At 37.2% G+C, this 21394-nt stretch overlaps 1 protein-coding gene and 1 pseudogene across 2 annotated transcripts in view; one reads left to right on the top strand and one right to left on the bottom strand.

Annotated features, from left to right (window-relative positions):
• IMMP2L (inner mitochondrial membrane peptidase subunit 2) overlaps positions 1 to 21394 on the top strand; it is a 912540-nt gene that overhangs the window by 310598 nt on the left and 580548 nt on the right. The gene's annotated exons all lie outside the window — the stretch shown is intronic.
• LOC309966266 (mitochondrial import inner membrane translocase subunit TIM14-like) lies at positions 10414 to 11087 on the bottom strand (annotated as a pseudogene). The gene has a single exon. The product of its transcript is annotated as a mitochondrial import inner membrane translocase subunit TIM14-like (transcript).

The raw sequence follows: 21394 nt of genomic DNA, 5'->3' as shown, positions 1-21394 counted from the left end.
CTCCTTTATTTTTTAGATCCTGGACATAGTGCTTACCTTTCTTGAGGCTGATTTTTTCTTCACTTGTAAACTTGTATTCATAATTCGTAACCCCCAGGGTTTTATTAGGGTAAAGTTGACATACATGTGACATTTTTTGTTAATTATACACTATAATAATATTATTGGACTTCCCTGTTAGCACAGTGTTAAGAATCTGCCTGCCAATGCAGGGGTCATAGGTTTGATCCCTGGTCCGGGAAGATCCCACATGCCACGGAGCAACTAAGCCCGTGCACCACAACTACTGAGCCCGTATGCCACAATTACTGAAGCCTGTGCACCTAGAACCTTTGTTCCGCATCAAGAGAAGCCACTGCAATGAGAAGCCTGTGCATTGCAATGAAGAGTAGCCCCCGCTCTCCGCAACTAGAGAAAGCCCACGTGCAGCAATGAAGACCCAATGTAGCCAAAAATAAATAATGTTATTATTTATTATTATTATTATTAGAAGGTGCTCTATAAAGCTATCTCATAATGAGTCATTTTAAGTGGAGAATTTTTTGTAAAATGAATGATCTACACCTTCCTTTCCACCATTCCTCTGTTCCACTAATTTTATACTCTGAAATTTTCAAACACTGTGTTTAAAATTGTATCTGTCAACATTGCACTTGTAATATGTCAGAACACATTCTAGCCTCATGGAAAATATGGTATTCAATTTGTGGTTGAATTATTTTCTTTAATTATGATATTTGCAGTACTTTTGGAAGAGAAATTAGTCTCTCAGTATTGGTGCCCATGTTGATCACTATGGGAAGAAATGCTTTAAAAATGTATTGGTAATAAGCTTTGAAGTTTTCTTCACGTCTTTTGGTGCTGAATAATATACCATTGTTTGGATGTACCACAGTATGTTTATTCATTCACCTACTGAAGGATATCTTAGTTGCTTCCAAGTTTTGGCAATTATGCATAAAGCTCTTGTAAACATCTGCATGCAGGCTTTTGTGTGGACATAAGTTTTTATTACTTTGGGTAAATACTGGGGTACTTGATTGCTACATTTGCAGTCAACTATGATTATAAGGAAAACAAACTTTGATTCCAAGTTAGGCAAAATATTAATTCCCAGTGAAGTATCCCATTGTTCCCATTAGTAGACATATATTACAAAATAAATCTATCCAGTTATTATTTTGGGGGTTTTTAAAAATTAAAATGTGAGGAAATGGAAAAAAATGCACTGATGTTAGTGATTATAATAGTAGGGGTTGTTGGAGTGCAGGTGGAATTGCTTACATAACTAGAAGTTTTCATCAGTCTAGAATTACTTGATGTATTAGTTTGGAATATAGATTAAAAATAGGAAGTGGTTACATCTGGGTATGGGATTGTGGATAATTAAAATTTTTTATATCATATTACTTGAATTTCATTTGAGAGTTGCATATAAGTTTACTATGTAAATTAGCATTGATAAGAGCTGAAGATTATTTTCCAGAAACAAAGTATACAGACTAGATAAGCATTTGTATGTAGCTTGATTTTTCTTTTCTTTTTTTTCTTTTTGTCTTTTTTTTTTAACACATTGGGCATCAGTTATCCAATAACCTAGTATTAGGTATACTGACATTCCACCATGAGGATTGAAGTAGTACTGTGAGTACAGTACTGGGCAGTGAAATGTCCCATTTCAGAGTGTCATCCATGAAATAGCATCCTTTTGTTCATTTCTGTTTACCAGATCAGAGATTGATAGGTGAATTAAAAAATGTTCCATAATGGCTATGGTCTATATTTGTAAGCTTTCCTCTTTGCAGATTTGCATATATTCAAAGGCTTTTAGGATCATTCCGGAATGCTTAGGACCATCCACTTTACTTTGAGATGAGAAAATTCAAACCAAACAAAGGCAAACAGATTTCTGCCCAAATGAGAACAGGTTAACTTACTTTTCTCTACCATTAATAGCCACCAAAGCAAAATTTTTTACTCAGAAATCTCTTCCAGTGAAGGTATTTGGGGAAAAAATGTTTAGCTCAAATCTGAGATAACTTGATACCTGTACTCTGTGTCTTAATGAATTTGTTCTAAATGATCTTGCTATCTGTGGAGTTACATAATTTCTGCAAATATTTTCGTGTGGTACTTTAGCATTTTGAGAAACATTGATTTAATGTTGTTTAAACAACATTGATTAATGTTGTTTAAACATTAATGTATTTCACCTAAGAGTCTTGATTTCTGGTTTTCTTTAAATGTTATATCAGGACATGCTGCACCTAAAACTCTGCCTGGCAGTGGTTTTGGGGGCTGAGTTATCGCAAGTCCTCCTGAGTTCACCAAGGGTGCCACTGGGCCTGTTCACTTGCTTATATTACTTGCCTGGCTTTTGAAAGCATTTGACTTCATGAGCTTTGGCCTAAATACTTGTCTGACTTTAGATAAAGTTGTTTGCAGCAGGTTTTGAGAGCCTTAATACAAGTTGATACATATTTTGTGATTCTTTGGTAACTAACTTTGACCCCAATTAGTTTGTGTGATTTTGCTGAAACACAATCTTTAGATTCCCCTGACAAAAGCTCTTGGAGGGGTTCCTTCCATATATCATTGATGTTGCTTTTCATGACCTTGGCTTTGCCTTTCTGTAAAGGGCTTTATTTTCTGGCAGTCACCACAACCAAGCAGAATCACATCTAGCTTCTTACCTCTGAGCCTTGCGTGTTCTGATGTCCGGAGCACTCGCCCACCCTCGTTCCTCTGGCTTCACATTGTCCTCCTCCTCCCTGGACAGCCTTCCTCACACTCCCTCTTCTTAGCCTGCCCACCATGCCTGGCTGACGGCACGTTGAGACCTGACAGACGCCATCTTTGTTGCACTCTATACCCACTCACTGCAGGTGAATATTCATTTAGTAAATGATTCTTAAGTTTTTCTCGTGTCATTTATGAGCCATAGTTCCCTCTTGGCATTGACCTTTAGGTAGTTTACATTTGGGGAAGTGTTTCATTTTAGTGGAGGAACGATAGACCTCCCCCAACCATGTCCCACCGCATCGCCCCACCTCCTCCCCTACCCCTCCTCCTCTTGCTTCCTGTAAATACTCTAGGCGAGACCTTTTATCACATAGAATTTTATTGGATTACAATGTCTTTTATCTTCCATATTCTCTTTCTTACCATATTTTCCACTTACAATAAAGTTGGAAACATTTGTAGAAATTAGAGGAAGCCTAGGCAACATTAGTAAAATTTGTGAAATTTTTTAACGCTCATCATATCATTTTTACTTTAGAAAACATTTTATGTAGACTCAAACTAAATCTTCGTTCTTGTAAATAATGACATTGTCGATCCTAGAAACTAGTAACTCTTTAAATATATTTCCAGCGAGACTCTAAGGTTTTAGAATAATAGTAGAAAACACCATTTTCTAACGATTGGGACTTGGAAAAAACAAGTTCATAAATCTGAAACAGTATCAAAAGATATCTCTGAATAATTATCTTTATACTGTGCCAATATTACTAATTTTAAATAGACTCTTCACGGGTTCTCAAAAATATAATTTTAATTTAAATGTTCAAAATGCCCAGTTTAGTGTTGGCTGAAGCCTAATGCAATGTTGGAGCCACGTATTATTCTTTAGAGGCTGGTATTCGTTTCCTCTCCTGCCCTCCATCACAAGTTATTCCCTGTCCTTTATCCCTTTTGCAATGGCAATGTCCACTAACCTTTATCTTCTCAGATCTTGCGACAGCTATTTAAAATACCCTTGTGACAATATTTAGGGTGCTTGCTCATCTGTCATAATACTTTCGTATCTCTGTAATGTTTGCCAAGTCTGAGTTGATACTGCTCAATTCAGAATTTTTTTCATTGGCATATTTCTAATGGCCCCATACCCATTCATAAATGCGGGTGTGTGCATGTGCATGCACACACACACGCACATTCTTTGACTTTCTCTTGTTGGTTGATGATGCTTACCTTTTACATGATATATGATCATCCCTACCACCAGATGAATAAACCATTGCTTCATTTGAACCCATTCCTGAGGGAGAGAATCCTTCATGTGAGTTTGAGATAGAGAGGAAGATCATTCTTCATACTCTTGAATGACCTACTTTAAGAAGCGATGAGGGCTTCCCTGGTGGCACAGTGGTTAAGAGTCCGCCTGCCAATGCAGGGGACATGACTTCAAGCTCTGGTCCAGGAAGACCCCACATGCCACGGAGCAACTAAGCCTGTGCACCACAACTACTGAGTCTGTGCCCTAGAGCCCATGAGCCACAACTACTGAGCCTGCGTGCCACAACTACTGAAGCTTGCGTGCCTAGAGCCCATGCTCTGCAATGAGAGAAGCCATCGCAATGAGAAGCCCACACACCACAACAAAGAGTAGCCCCGCTTGCTGCAACTAGAGAAAGCCCATGTGCAGCAACGAAGACTCAATGCAGCCAAAAATAAAATAAAATAATAATTTTTAAAAAACAGTGATTATTGGTAAGATTCTGAGATATGTTCTCCTCTTCTTTTGTTGAAGCAAATTCTGTTTCTCTTTTCTGGTCTTGTCATAGCTTTCACAGATATGAAGTGTTTTGTTAGAAGAGAGTATACTAGGTGGGCCTTCAGAGCAGATCTTGTATTAGGGAATAAGACACATGAAGAAAGCAGTGACAGAGTGGCATTACGTTTTTAGATGTAAGATGGAAGTTCAATAGAAATAGTACTGTTCCCCCAAATGGACAGCTTTTATCTTTAGAAGCAGTTTGTAAATTTTTAGTAACAAGAAGCAGATGTACGGAGTTAAGTCTTTTACTTCTCTAAAGTTGAAAATTTTACTTCTGCAATGGATGTAAACTCCCTGTCATATAGGATTATAGCCCAATACAGGAAGGACTTTAAGATCTGTTGTTGAAATGACTACTCTCCATGCAAGAATATCAACCTTAACAACTTGAGAATTTGCTAGTGCAGTGTTTGTTCCTGACAGTTTGCTTCAGTATATTGCAGCTTTTAATTCTATAAGAGATTTAGATGGAGAATTACTAGTGATGGTGAACACTCTCAGCATAAGTATTTCATAATTCAACATATTAATAAATATATATTTCATATTCAGCATAATAAATATTTCTGGAATGATTGAATGGCAAGTGAACAAGGCAACATCAAGCTTAAAAAATGCTCTTTCTCCTGAAGTGAACTGCTGTTTACTTGGCATAAAAAGAATAAGGCAGGTTTTTCGGTAACAGTATTTTTCACCTTTAGACACTTGAGTCAGAAGAAAAGTGCACAAAAAGATTTGTTATAGGACAAAAAAAATATACAGTCCTCTTTTCTTCCCTAGTAAAATACAGCTTACTAAATATAACAAAATAAGAAATGGTTATGGAAGACAGGATGATAGGTTGTTTCTAAATAATTGAATCATTATGGAAGATAATAGTATGTCAGAACCCAAACTTAATTCATTGAGGAATATTTATACGTTTACTTCTCTTTGCTTTTTGGAAAAATTCTAGCATGTTCCTGTTCCTAGCCTCCCAAATTTGCTCTCCTTCAATCAGTAGTCATGGTCTAGCTGTGCTTTTGGCTTTGGTTGAGTTGGAGGAGCATTTAGAGTGGTCATCTGACATGTCTGGAAATTTGGTGATGCACGAGGCCTTCAGAACCAAGAGAAATGGTTAAAAAAAAAAAAAGCCTCAGCTAGCTCATTTGCATAACATGAATGGCTCACTATGTGAAATACAGCTGATGCCGGGCAGTTCAGGTGAATGAATTGTTCTCTGTGGCCTGTTAGATTTTTTTCTCCACTTCAGTAACTGCTTGGAAATGAAAATCATCTGGGCCCCTGGGTTGTGAAGTATTGTTGTCATGCAGTTCCCTTTTGTTTTCTTTTATGCTCGAGAGTTGGAGCTATTAAAGGCAGCTTCATTTATTGTTTAGTTGAATCAGAATGACTGCAATTCCACAAACAAATTGGACTTCAGTTAGGAGTGCTTTGTTATAAATAATCTTGGAAGAGATTGGATTCTTTCGTAGCTGATATACTTCAGCTGTATGTTAAAATCAAAATCTCAAAGGGATTGATTTATTGATGATCTGAGTGATAGCTGAGCTACACCTGTCCTCATCCTGCTCTCTTTTGCTGTCTCTAATTCCCTAGTGTATTCAGCAAAAGTTTATGGTAAGGGAAATAAATATTCTATTTTCTGAATTATTCTTTTCATTTTAGCCTCCACTTAAAAAACAAACAAACAAAAAAACACCAGAGTAGTTCTACAGTGCACAGCCCTTTCAGTGAATACTTCTTCATGATCTGGAAAGAAAACCTGTTTCATAGATTGGTTAAGGGCATTTTTCATGGTTGGGTTAGGTGAATCGTATTTTCCATATACAATGTTAGGACATTTTGAAATTTAACAATATGTTTTTTGCTACAGGCTTCAAATACCTAAGCAATACCTGTAAGCACCTCCTTTCATTGACTGTAAAAAAAAAAAATTTTTTTTTTTGTCCATTAAAGTGTATTTGTTAAAGTGTCCATTAAAGTGCTTCAAGTTATTTGGTGCATAAATCATCTGGAGACATGGAAAATCTGGTAGTTTCCTCCTTGGTGGAAAAGATATATGTGTGTATGTATGTATGTGTGTGCATATGGCATGTACTTCGTACTTACATATAAAGATAAAAGTCAAAACTGAGCATACATTTGCTTAGACCTTGATCCTTAACTATAAATGCCATAATAAGTAGCACTTTGCTTCCTTGATTCATAAATGCTACTGTGGTCAGTTATACTGTCAGTAACAATCATTTCATGTAAGTAGACTAAGTTGGCATTAATTTTCTTATACATTGTTTTTTTCTTGCTAGACACTTTATGTGTGTTATTTAACTTGAAGTAAATATTATCTCCTTTTTTACAGGTGAAAAAATTAACATTTAGAACTGTTAAGTGACTTACCCTTAAATCACACAGCTAGTAAGTTGTAGAGCGAGTATTTACATCTGTCTATCTAGCTCCAAAGCTTATGTATTTCACCTTTCCTTTCTACTCACTGTCTCGTATAGAGATAAAGTTTTGACAAAGCAGATCATATTTTCAATTTGATACATGATAGAAAACAGTGGTGAATGTGTTTAAAGCGACCTTTTTTTTTTTTGGAAAGATCTGTTTATAAATTGGAATTGTTATTTTCCTCAAATGAGGCACACCCATGGTGACTTGGAGTATATTAACATGTTTTAGATGAATAAACTCTTATTCATAATATTCAAAATCATATTAAATTAATAGTTTTAGAAAATAAGATGCAGGGCTTCCCTGGTGGCGCAGTAGTTGAGAGTCCGCCTGCCAATGCAGGGGTCGTGGGTTTGTGCCCTGGTCCGGGGGGTTCCCGCATGCCGCGGAGCAGCTGGGCCTGTGGGCCATGGCCGCTGGACCTGCGCGTCCGGAGCCTGTGCTCCGCAACGGGAGAGGCCACGACAGTGAGAGGCCCGCGTACCGCAAAAAAAAAAAACAAACAAAAAAAAGAAAATAAGATGCAAATGTGAATTAAATGTTTGTCTAATTCAAACATAAAAACATAAGGTATTGTTACCTTAAGGTGTTTCGAGCAAGAATGTGCGCATAACACTGTAGGGTTGACCTGTGCTGATGTGCTGTTACTATTGTACCACATGTGTTTTAGGTGCTCTATGGCTTACCTTTTAAAAGCATTTAGTGTTCATAAGGTATAAGGTCTGATGTCTAATGTGCCGTTGATAAACAGTTCATTGTGGCAGAGACTTAGGAGTGGGGGTTGGAATGGGAATGATGATGTTTACTTTTTCTGACACGCCACTAGCATGCTTCAGAAAGAAATTTGGCAAAGCTAATTGGAGAGACTACCAATACTATAAATTAGGTCCATAGCTTAGACTTGTGAGTACTAGCCTTTATAACAGACTTGACAGCAGCACAAATCTGTTAAAAGAAAATGGAACTGTCCTTGACATGAAAAAATGGGATTGTCATAGATACAACACGTTGTGCAGTTTTTCCTTTTAATTACTGTATGAGAACAAAATCATGTTTTGCAGCTGGTCCTTCTTCATTTTCATTTGCCTTGACTAAATCTCACAGGTAGGGGTTTGAAACATGACAGACAACAGGTGTGACTCTGTATCTAATAAACGACTGTAGTTTCTGTCCTTCCTTTAAAAATTGGCTATGTTGTAAACATCTGTAATACTAATCAAGACAGCCTTTTTCCCTTACTTTCCATACCATGGTTAGATTATATGTCTGAATCAAATCACAAACTTAAGTTATTAAATTACTCTTGCTAGAAGAATAGATTTTAAAGGAATGATGAGTTTCAGTCAGTTAAGTGCAGCTGGCAAGCAGCCATTCATTATGGCCTAGTGTGACATTGATTTTTGACTAGAAGAAATGGAAACATAGCAGTAACTGTGTACCCTTAAGGAAACATTATATATTATTGATGTACTTTGTCTCCTTAAAAGCCACTACCAAAACTTTATTCAAATTGAATTTTGATTGTACTGATAAGGAAATCTGTTCATAGTTGAAGTCAAAACATTCATTATTGTGAAAATAAGATGCTAATCCCAAACTATCACCTTAGCAACTATTTCTACCACTGTTATTTAAGGACACAAGGTGTTTTATTATACACAAGACCTCTTTTTTTAAAGCAAAAATTACAAAATACACTTAATTACATTTAGTAGGAACACGTGGGCTGACTCATTGTGCGGATTAAATAGACTATGGAAACAAAATCAGTTGATTTGGCTCATTTTTTTTCTCCTACATTTTCTCCAGTGATTACTGCTCTCATCTACTTGCCAAATTGATGGGAGTTGGCAGTAAAAAATAAGCAGTTGAAAATGTGGGAGATTAAGTTTTCTGAATTTCATAGAGGGTCATCAGAGGGAAAAATTACAAAAAGAGTTGGTCTTAACGGGTTGATAGGTTGCATTATGAATTGTCTGTTTTCAGTTACAATCACCTAGACCTAATTTTAGAACCCTTGCCTTAAGAGAATGTTATTTTTGTTTTCCATATTTTGATAAATACAGTAGATTTAACAAAGAAGGTGTTCATAATTCTTGCATGATTTGTCTTGTCATTAAGTGTCAGAACCTTAGATTCTAATTGTATTAAGTCTGTGAAAATTAACAGTGGAAAGTGGTACAGTGTTTAATTTGCATAAATTAGGCCTTGTTGAAATTAGTGTCTAGGATATTGAATATTGGCTTCAGGGTCTGATCATACTGAATGCTGTACATAATGAAGTCTATTTGTGTAAGGCAAATAAATGAAGGGGGTGGTTTCAGGGACAGTAGGTAGTATTTAGTCACAGCTGTAGCTTGTATAGCAAACTGGCTATGGGATAGTGTTGAATTTAATGGAGATTTGAGCCAGTCATTTTCGTTCCAATTGGCAGAGACCTGGAATGAGTCCAAATTTGCGTATGAGGAAGATGTTCTGAGGCAGAGGCCCTGGAAGGGTTGCTGCTGCTTTGGACGTAATGACAACAAGCCTGATTCATCTTCTTCAGCTAGGTTGGGGGGTACATCTTGATCTTCTCTCCTCCTCCTCCACTCTGATGATGAAAGCTACAATTATTGCAATTATGGCAAGTATTACACGCATTCCCTCTTAATTTTCAGAATAATTCTGAAAGGTAGTTTTTTTTTTTTTTTTTTTTTTCGGTACGCGGGCCTCTCACTGTTGCGGCCTCTCCTGTTGCGGAGCACAGGCTCCGGACGCGCAGGCTCAGCGGCCATGGCTCACGGGCCTAGCCGCTCCGCGGCATGCGGGACGTTCCCGGACCAGGGCACGAACCTGTGTCCCCTGAATCGGCAGGCGGACGCTCAACCACTGCGCCACCAGGGAAGCCCAGTTGTTATTCTTATTTTTACAGATGTGAGAATTAAGATTCAGAGAATTTAAAGAACTTAATCAAGGTCATTCAGCTAATAAGTGGCAAAATTTAGACTCAAACTAGGTCTGTCTGATTGCAAAACCTTGACTTTTCCATCCACCACCACTATTACAAATTATCAAAAAAAATTAGAATAATTTTTCTCTGTAACATGTCTGTATTGGGTCAGCTTTCAGTTCAGCTTACATCATAAAAGCTATTTTCCCACATGACTATTTTACCTTCTAACAGATCTTTTATCACTCATATTCTTCTTTTAGGTCATTTGGAGTGGGGGCTTAAAAGGCAGGCAGCTGCTGGATTCTGTTCCTAGACTGACCCTGGAATCACCCCTGCCCTGTTTTATCTGTCTCTACCAGCTTGCAAGTGATGCTTTTCTGCATCTCCAATCTTCCAGGCTTTTATAATATTAAGTTATTGAGTGTGTGCCATATATAAGGCTCTCATATATAGTATTAAATCAGTAAATCATGGAAGAAGGAGAAAAAGGAAGAGGAAAGAAGAAAGAAATTTGATAGTTTGGGAAATTGAACATTTCAGAGACAGATTGGGTTTACTTCAGAAGCCAGCTTACCAGTCCATCTCTGGTGTGCTGTCTGTGTTACTTTCCCACTGAGTTGAGGTTTCCCAAGTGATGGCTCCTGAGTTCATATACAACTAAGTGATTTTGTTTTCTTTTTGTTTTAGCTTTGAGGCATTTTATTATAAAAAGCTGGTACTCATATACATAAATAAGAACTTAAAATTCATCATACATTTACTTCATTTTTTAGCTTGACCTTCTAGTAAATCTTTAGCTTCATTGATTTTGGCTGCTATATAAGGAGATCCTCCCTTGTCTGGGTGATTTAAAAGCATAATTCATTGATGAGCATCTCTTATTTTTCCCTTATTGGCAGTAGGGCTTACACCTAGTATTAATGCTGCTTCCCGTTTTGTCATTTTGGGTTCAAACCCACCTCTGTAATAGACACCACTGAAGGCAGATTTTGGTAGACTTTGAAAAACTTGTTTTACTTGAGGCTCCATATGCTTCACGGCTTGCAAAGCGTAACAGCCTGCAAATCCTGCAGCAGCAATGGTCAGTCCAGCTGCTACCACTGTACTGGTTCCCGCTACCATGGGAACTACCATGGTTCCCCCTGGGCTCCTCTGCTTCCACTGGGAGCATAGTTCATCCCACCCCACCAACTCTACACCTTTAGATTTTTCTTTTTTTTTTTTTTTATGAAAAAAGCCCCCCAAATGAGTCAGTATGCTGAATTAATTAGGAAAAAAGTATGCATTTCTGTGAGATTTGTAAGCTATTTTTATTGGTGCTTGTGAATGCTTTAAATTGAAGATTCTTTGTTCCTGACATTCTAAACTGCTTCTAGGTCCACAGAAACAAACACACTGGCAAAAATTCTACATCCTAACTTCTATCTAAATTTCATAAGAAGGATAATTGAAGTGTCGTTATGTAAATTCACGTTTTTTTTATCTACACTAAAAACTGTGAAGAAAATAGCTGTAGGAATATTAGGCATGCATTCATTCATTCCACATTTATTATTTCTTTTGTATCATGTGTGATATTGAATCTTTTTGTGTGTGAAAATGATTTTGTTTAGTCGGGGTTTTTATTTTTGAGGAGTTTTTTCCGTTTTCCATTTTGAATTGTCTTACGATTCAACTTGACTTTCTAGAAGGCACTCTGAAATTTGGCAGTATTCCTTATAGAAGAAATTACTATACTTGACAGTTGTATTATATGATATTCTGTGAGAAATTCTCAGAGGAGTATCTCAGTTATTTTCAAAGTGTCTCCACTTAAAGAACTTTTTTTTTTTTTTTTTTGTGGTATGTGGGCCTCTCACTGTTGTGGCCTCTCCCGTTGCGGAGCACAGGCTCCGGACATGCAGGCTCAGCGGCCATGGCTCATGGGCCCAGCCGCTCCGCGGCATGTGGGATCTTCCCGGACCGGAGCACGAACCCGCGTCCCCTGCGTCGGCAGGCGGACTCTCAACCACTGCGCCACCAGGGAAGCCCTTAAAAAACTTTTTAATGAGCATTATAGTAGTATTTATTCATGATTCTCTAACTTACTTTATTTTGCTCATTTACTCAGTCATCGTTGATTCATTCATTTTCAGTTAATAAATATTTACTAAGCCCCTAACATATGTGTTGCTCTTGGCAGATGAAATGGATATATTTCCCTTATGACACTTATCCTGTGTTGGGGAAGACAGATTAAACAAAGAAACACACTAAGTTGACAACTGGTGTGAGGAAAAGAACAGTGTGTTATGAGAGAGGCAGCAACCCACCTGAGAATGAGCAAGCAGGGAAGGCTTCATTGGGGAAGTAAAATTGAGCAGAGATCTGATGGATGCTGAAGAGTTATTTAGCTCCATCAAGATTTGGGAGAAAGGCTATGTACATGTAGTTAGCCCTCTGTATCCACAGATTTTGTATCTGGGGATAAGGAAGGCCGACTGTACCGTGTCATTTTATATAACGGACCGGAGATTTGCGGATTTCAGTGTCCATGAGTGGTCCTGGAACCAATCCCCCCACAGATACTGAAGGAGGACTGTACCCTAAGGAGGGAATGAACTGGCCTTTTTGGAAGAACCAAAGAAAACCTGTGTGGTAGTTAGAGTAAAGGCTAAAGTTATGCAAGATGGGGTTTGCCATTTGACAATTTTCATTTCCAAGCATGAAGTGAAGTTTGCTAAGCTTTCATGCATTGTTTATAGTAGTAGGAAATATGTGATGGTGTAAATATCAGAATAATTTACCTTAACCATTTGAAAAATGGAGACAGCTTCGTGTTATGTTAGATGTCAGTTTTTAAATACTTGGAAAGGTAGACCAAGTAATTTGATTGCTATAGGACTTGTGAACAATTCTTGGTTTTAGTTTTATAAATATTTTTCCTTGGGTTTTGCATGTATACCCATACACCACTTATTTAGCTGTTTTTCTTTTAAGGAAATCTTGTATTGTTTATTAAAGTGTTTAAGAAAATCTCTATCAAAATTTTTATTTACCTACCATATTATCTTTTAAAAGGCAGGGTGGAGTTAATTTCCTCATTTGCTTTGTGTGTTATCTTCTTGCAAAATGAAAACCCAAAGTCTTTTTCCAGATTACTGTTTTAAACTAAAGTAAAACATAAGACATACTAACCTATGGGTTTTTGGATGTGTATGAATGTGATTCTTTCAGGGACAGTGTGATCCTTGAAATAGCAATGTAACCTAAATATTTTATTAAAGAGCTGCTGGAAGTGAGCATATGTTTTGTTTGTGACTAGTATAATTCCTTTTGTATGTCACCGTCCAAAACTATTAACTCCTTTATTATGATATTTATTATTATAGAAGATTCCAGTTGCATTCTTTGTTAAACTAACTCTTCTTAAGTTCTGCCTTGTGGTACCAAGTGTTGTCTTGTTTTTGTCCCTTAAGGTGACTTGAAATTCTTTGTTGCTTCGGTGCAAAATTTAAATATATTCTCTCTTTATTCCTTCCAAATTCCAATATATTACTAGTTGACTAATCTGATAAAGTGGTTAAGGAGAATATGTTTATTGGTTAACGCTATTGTCTTGTACCTTAATTAATTCTTTCACTATTTTAAAACCAAAGGAATAACAAATGCAATAGAATATTACTGTGAGTTGAATGTAAGCGATCTAAAATCTGTATATATTTCATAACTTTTTCTTAATTTACGTTTCTTAAGTACTGTTTTAGGCTAGATATATTATCTTAAAAAATGGCATTTTTGCCATTCTGCTATCCTATCTGATTGCTGTGCCGAATTCTTCGTCTGAGCTCCAGACATCTGCATCTAATTATCTGCCTGACATCTCCACCTGTATATCTCAAAGGCACCTCAAACTCAGCATCATTGCAGACTGGACCAGGTTCTCTGCCAGTGTTTTCTATCTTAGTGAAGAACAACCACAACACATCCAGTTGTGTAAGCGCCATGTCTCAAATTTATCCTTGAAACCTCTTGCTACCTCATTCCTCATATTGCTTCTACCACAAAGATCTATTGATCTTCTGTTCATCCACTGCCGTCCATCTCCAGTGACATTATCTGAGTCCAGGACGACTACAAGCATTGATTAACCTGTGTCTCTTCATCTACTCAGCTTCATATAACCTTTTGTCCCACTTGATCCAAAGTGATCTTTGGAAAATTCAAGTTTACTATCATGTGAATAGCCTTCATTATCTTCACTTATTTCAAGATGAAGACCATAGTTATTAAGGTAGCCTAAATGTCCCCATAAAGTCTGTTATCTGCCTGCCTCTCTAGCCTCACCCTCCCCATTTTCATGTAACATTTGAAATAAAATAATGTATGCAAAAAAACCTATAAGTTGTAAAACAAACAAACAAAAACACCAAAAAACCAAACCAAACAAAAAACTGAACAACCACGAATCTGCCCCCCAACTTAAAACTCACTGCATCTCCCTGTGGGTGCCTCTTCGTTATCTTTATTATCATTATGTCTTCCTGCTGAGATGTAAACACTATCCTGATATTTGTATTTTTATAAACCTTTGCTTTACAAAAACAAATAGCATGATCTGAGAGAGAGTGAGAGATTGATTTTCCTTACTTAGAGATTTCCCTTACCAGCAGTGCATTAAAACTGTTTTGTTACTGAGTCTACTTGTATGACCATTGAAGGTCTCCTCAAGAGTTAGTCCCTATGTCACCTGAGGTGAAAGTCTTTTTCAGATTCCTTTGCTTACTTAGCTGTCTGTATTCCAGCTTCGTTGACTGTTAATTTTTGTTCCTTGGTGATCACTCGTTTTTCCCTTCCTCCAATCCCTGCCCATCATAGGGATACTGTTGCTTTTGTCGGATCTCGCCTGCTCCCTGTTAACATCTGCCCATTCTTTTTTTTTTGTTTTTTTTTGTTTGTTGTTTCTTGTGGTATGCGGGCCTCTCACTGTTGTGGCCTCTCCCGTTGCGGAGCACAGGCTCCGGACTCGCCGGCTCAGCGGCCATGGCTCACGGGCCCAGCCGCTCCGCGGCATGTGGGATCTTCCCGGACTGGGGCACGAACCCGCGTCCCCTGCATCGGCAGGTGGACTCTCAACCACTGCGCCACCAGGGAAGCCCAACATCTGCCCATTCTTTACTCCCAACTCAAGCATTTCTTTTCCAAGTAAAACTTTCTTTGTCCCCCTTCCTCAGTAACCGCAAGCCCAAGTCAGTTTCCTTTGTTCCAGATATTCCTAGGTCTGCATTTCCTTTCTTTAGATTGTACCTTATTTTGTAATTGCATAGTTGGTAATGTGTTTGATTACTGCCTCTCTCTCTCTCTCTCTCTCTCTTTCTCTCTCCCGCACCCACTCACTAAACTGAGGAGGGGGTATCATAGCATTATAATATCTTTAGGGCTTGACACAGAGCTTGGCATCTGAGTGGTGCACAGCAATTACTTAGTGAAAAAAGCAAAGAATGAAGAAATGAATGAGTAAACGTAACTCTACCTCAGCCTGAAGTTTCCTGTAAAACAGAGCTAGCATTGTCCCACATTCATTTTCTTTCAAGATAAGCTATGAAGTTTAAGGTTTCTTGAAATTATACAACACTTTTATAATATATTAATAGTGTCATCAAAACTATTTTAAAAATAAGGGTAAAATAAGTATTTGATCTCATTGATCTTTCTTCTGCATTTCTTTGCTTTTCAATCTCTTTATTCCTCAGATCCCTATGTGATCTAGAGTATGGAGGACCTTGCTAATGTTTGAGTTGATATCAGACCTCAGCAGGTACTTGTGAAGTGAAGAAGTGAATTATTTACAAGAAACTATCCTTCACGTGTATTAAATTGGTTGTAGAATGATCCAGTGTTGAAGAATACTGAGCACCAGGTACCCCACTTTCATCATTAAAACAGTGCCCTCAGCACACCTTTCTCTTTCCTATGCCATCGAAACAAATAAAGACCTTGTTACTTCATCAACTCATTATCGTTTGGTTTCTATTTGGCGAAATCTAAAGAGATCTTCTGTGGTTATGGTTAGAAATTTATTAAAATATGCAAATCCCTGTTTCATAAAACTCAAAATAAACCATACGCTAGCCATCCTACACTATCCAGGGTCCTTTTTGGAATTACATCTAAGAGCTGAGAAAATGTAACACAGAGATTTTTACCAAAGCTTACATAATCTTCAGTTCTTTACGTTTGGGCTTTTTCTGAGCATTTCTCCAATGTAACATTTCCTGTATACTTAGACATAGTAAATGAAAAAATGCTTCTGATTGAACCTTATCAAACATTTGCCTTTGAAATGCAAAAGCCTAGTGCACCCTAATGGCATGGAGTATTCTAATATATGCAATAATTCCTTTTCTCTTTTAGTCAAGCGCCCTGGAAATTCCTCATTAAATCCTATTTTATCCCTCATTGAGGTCATTTCCCGTGATAAATTAAGCATTTAAATGACACATGTTATCCTAGAAAGATGGAAGATGGCTGGGAGGGGCCTGGGGTGAGGTGATACGGGAGCATTTGGAACACGTGTAGCACATTCAGCAGGACCTTTCCTATCAGAAACCAGGGAGGATTTCAACTCTAAGAAAAAGTGGTTTCCTTGATTGCCTGACTATAATGTTCATAGGCAGAGCTGATAAAATCATAGCTGGTACATATGTATCACTATCCTAACCCATAGTTTAGATGCTTTTAATAATTGCAGTATTTGAAGTACAAACTACTAGGTATAAAATGAATAATATTGTAACTCAACTATATTCTTCAATATAAAAAGGGAAAGGATTCTTAAAAAATAATGTTCAGTATTTTCTTTGAAACAGAAATTAAGCATTGCTTAAATCAATAGTTTTTTTAAAAAATGAGACATGTAATTATTAAGAATTGATTTTGTTTCCATTGGAATATATCTGTCATCAATTTGGAGAGAAATTATTTTATTATTTATTTATTTATTTGCGGTACGCGAGCCTCTCACTGTCGTGGCCTCTCCCGTTGCGGAGCACAGGCTCCAGACGCGCAGGCTCAGCGGCCATGGCTCACGGGCCCAGCCGCTCCGCGGCATGTGGGATCTTCCCAGACCGGGGCACGAACCCGTGTTCCCTGCATCAGCACGTGGACTCTCAACCACTGCGCCACCAGGGAAGCCCAAGAGAAATTATTTTATAATAAAGGTGACTGAGTAGAAGAACTGAAGGTTTGTGTACTGTTGGTGTGTTGGCAAGTTGTTAGTATTTCAGATATATGACAAATAAGGGCTTAGTGTGACATTAATAGTAGGTAATTAAAAGAAAAACTGGCATTGCTAGTGCTTGTTGACTTACCTGTTTTGTACTTTAATGCTTACTGTTATGTCTTGGTCATTTTTGAAAGGTATAAATTATTTTACCTTTTGTTTTTACATATATCCATATTTTTTACAATGTAATAAATTGCCTCTTTCCTAAAATGGCTGAAGCCCTTTGTTAAATTTCTTTTTAAAAATTGATAGCTAACTGTAAGAGCAGAGGCTATATTTAATCATAGTCTTTCTTTTGTAAATAACTCTAGAATGTTTATGCATTTTGGACAAAGCTTCAGGGGCAGAAAAGCTGCCCTTGCTCAAGTTAAGAAGTCTCATACAAAATTCACTGGACTCGCTCAATATATGGTCAGTTTCTGGGAATGGATACAGCTGTGAACTTCAACTTGTTCCCCAGTTCTCTGTACATCCAACACATACTTGAGAGCTGACCTGTGGGATGTGCTGGTCTTGGTCATTTAGTCCCCAGGATCATTAGGAAGCTACTTTGGTTCTTGTGCTTGAAGCTCCATGCTGCCTGGCTTTTGGAAGATATTTCCAGATAGAGACCTTTTTGCTTTTTGCCTCCCCCCGCCCCCCTGCCCCCATAAAAGGAAAGTTCTTCTTGTGGAGTCTGATTTTTTCTTTTAAATGATAACCTAATGTTCTCCTGATACAAATTGATTGAAACAGACTTAGTTGTATTAAGTACTCTGATGCCAGACACACGTTGTATCCTGGCACACGTCCCAAATGCTCCTGTTCCCACCTTGACAGCTGTTTAGGTCTGTGGCTTTTATTTATATGCTGGCATCATGTGGCTAGTACTTACTCTTAAATTCAGGAGAAGAGAATTATTTTGTTTTCAATAAAGTTTTTTTTATAAAGTACAAAGATGAAACTATTTCAACAGCAGATAATCTCTTAATGAGAGGATTCCTGGTTAACCCAAAGAAGCCAATCCTCACATTATTTCTGATAGATTTCTGTGGCCTAGGGTTATATTTCAATAGAAGTGGCTTAGGAATCTCTACATGCTGTTGAAACCAAAATTTGTCATGTTAGGCTCTCTAATAAATACAACTAATAAGAAAACAGATTAATAGTAGAAAGAAATTTTCAAAGTATTGATTCACTTGAAATGTTATAAATACTAATCTGGATTAACTTTAAAATGGGCTATTATGTGATATGTTTTTTTCTTGTATGTGCTAGAATTCTGCTTATAAGAATGCTTTATTGTTAACATATTTAAATGTAAAGAGATATGTATTGACAAACATACATACTCATCATCAGATGTCTGTTACATGCTTGCAGTATTAAAAGTGATTCATTCCTGACTTATGCAGAATTATGAGAGCAGCCTTATTGAAGGTTTCTATTCAGTTTTTGTCTTTTTAGGCAGTGACTTTATAGACACATATATGCTTTGGGATTCCTTTTTACCATTGTCCTTAGAGACTGGCAAAGGAAATTGTAGGTAGATATGGTTTTGTTCATAACAGGTTTCTAATATGCATTTTTTCCTCTTGGGTGCTAAAAAAAACAAACAAAAAAAACTAGCTCTTACAGTAGCCTAAAAGAAAACAGGTAGAAAGTGTATGATATATCCCACTTCCTTCTTTGCTCATTGATTTTTGGGAACATATGTTGACCAGAGGCAGAAAGTTTGTGGTCTCTTAACATAATGATTTGGGGAGCAACTGAAATGTAGAAAAAAGGGAAGAAGATAAAGAAGCAATGTTAATGGCATAATGCAGAATAGTGTGAGGAAATGCACACTGGTCTAAATGGAGTACTGCTGAGAAGGGAATAGTGCTGTGGCTGTTTTACCTTGAAACTGGCAGTAGTGTCTGGTGAGTGCTGCTTTCTTGCTACCAATGCCAGAGAAAAGATGTCTGGAACCTTTGAATGCTGCTTGCTCACCTCATCTCTCCTTCCCCTCCCTTTTTTCCATGTCAACATTTTCTGTGTGCTCATTTGCCCTCTCATCTATTACATTCCTTTTTTATCCTGACCCCTCCCGTTTCATCAGGGATATCAATTCACCAGTCAACTAACCCTTGGAAGTTGGCGTTTTCCAGTCATTTCCTCTCCACTGATTATTATCTTCACACATATCTTGACCCATATCTTGCTCATGTGGTTCTGTGTAGTCCTGTTCCTTCTGTCCCATCACAGTATTGCTCTATTATTTCCTTTTCCTTGTAGCCTATTTTCTAAAAGAATGTTACAATGCTGTGGACTCAAATATCACATGTGATCATGCCCTTTCTGGAAAATGAACCAAAGATCATAACCAAAATTTGCCTGCTTTTTTTTGTTGGCAGACTTAAAATTTCTTCCTTCACATTTCATTTACTTTATATTTAGCTAGAATTATGTTGATATAAAATGAAATTGTACCCTAACCTTCCTGTTACTGTGATAATCAAGTTGATCATCATATACCAGGAATTCAAAGAGCAGCATTGATCAAATAACTGAATGGCTCTTAACTAGCTGTTTGATGTTGGATTCCCTAGAAGCTGATGCTAAGATGAGGATTTATTTGCAAATAATAAAGTGAGAAACGAGTTAGGGAGTAATAAATGGGAAAGGCAGGACTGGGAAGGGAAAGAAGGGGTGTAATTTCAGGCAAAGTCTGTCCAAGTGCAGCTGAAGTTTAAAATTTCATGGAAGTTCTATAGTATGAATTATGCCACTGTTCCAACCCAAGTTAAATGAACTGGACATTTATACTTCTATACCTGTCAACCACTGACTAAGGACCACTGGACTACAGGGTAAGGGAAGGTGGATGCTTGCCACAGTTGGACAAAAGGGCTCTAGTTAGCCTTAGGACAGAACAACATTTATGAGTGCTATTTTTTGAAGCAAAATTACACTGAAGTGTAAGAGGCACAATATGTATTATAATGTGCACAGGTCTTGTTGAAGAATTGTGATAGAATTAGATAATTTCTTTTCCTTTCTACTCCATAACTCTGCTCCTTTCTACACCATTTTCTTTTCTTGTCTTTTCTTTGGTTGCAACCCATTTCATTGATTGATTAGAGAAGGGAGGAGTATTTTCATAGCGCTATTGGATAACTGTGGACATTCTTCTTTAGTAATATACCAAAATTCAACAAGTGGTAATTGCTTAAAGATTAGTTAGTTATAAACATATTAATGAATTTTTTGTATTTTGTTATTTTAAAATCCATTGATCTACCATGCACTTTGAACAAATACTTTACCCAGGCATAATACTGTAACATCAACTGTTGGTCATTTCAAAAATGTTAATTCATTGAGTTTTGTAGATTTTCCAAATGTTGATGCATTTCATTATACAGCATAAACAAATCCGATTTGTTAATATTACCACAGATCTAATCAGAAAAAATTGCACTGGGAAGCTTTTATGCTCCCAGAGGCCATTAGAAGTTTTTCAGATTTCTAGAAGATTTACCTCCCTCATTTTTGCAAAATACCTGCCCAATACCCAAGTCTGAAAAGTTGTAGGTTGTCTGTCAGTTGTTCCTTCAAGTAAAAATGGTGTTGCATGAAAAAGTGGCTAGTTCAGCTGGCAACTAAAAAAAAGCCACACAGGTGTGCTGCTCCTTGAAACACTTCTTACAGTTTAGTATGTAGCAATTGCTTTGTTTTTATTTACCATTTTATCACACAATAAAAAAAATTGAATCAAGGGTTGAGATATAACAGAATTAAAATTTTTTTACTGCTTCATCAAGGGCATTCTTAAATGAGACGAGCTTTTTTTGTTTCTTTTAAGGCATGCAAGTATGTGGCAGTGAAGAGTATAATGACAACTAATACAGTTTGCTGCCATGGCATTGACTTGTGCTAAGGCACCAGCAATTCTCCTATCATTGCTTTTGCACCACACGGCAAAAAGGCAAATAACATCTTAATATTATTATGAAAATAATTTTGCCATCATGAATTCCTGGAAGGTTCTCAGGGACCCTAGGAGTCCATTGAGCAAACTTAATGAACCACTGCTTTAAGGAAAGCAACAACTCTTGGCATTCTTCACCTTACCACCCCCTTTCAACTAGTGTCCATTTTAATTTTTACACACAAATTACAATCACCAATTAGTCCTTAAGTAATTTTGGAAGAG

The sequence above is a fragment of the Leucopleurus acutus genome (genome assembly GCF_964270905.1).
Source record: "Leucopleurus acutus genome assembly, chromosome: 9".
Taxonomy (NCBI): domain Eukaryota; kingdom Metazoa; phylum Chordata; class Mammalia; order Artiodactyla; family Delphinidae; genus Leucopleurus; species Leucopleurus acutus.
This window is presented reverse-complemented; position numbering and strand designations above follow the sequence as displayed.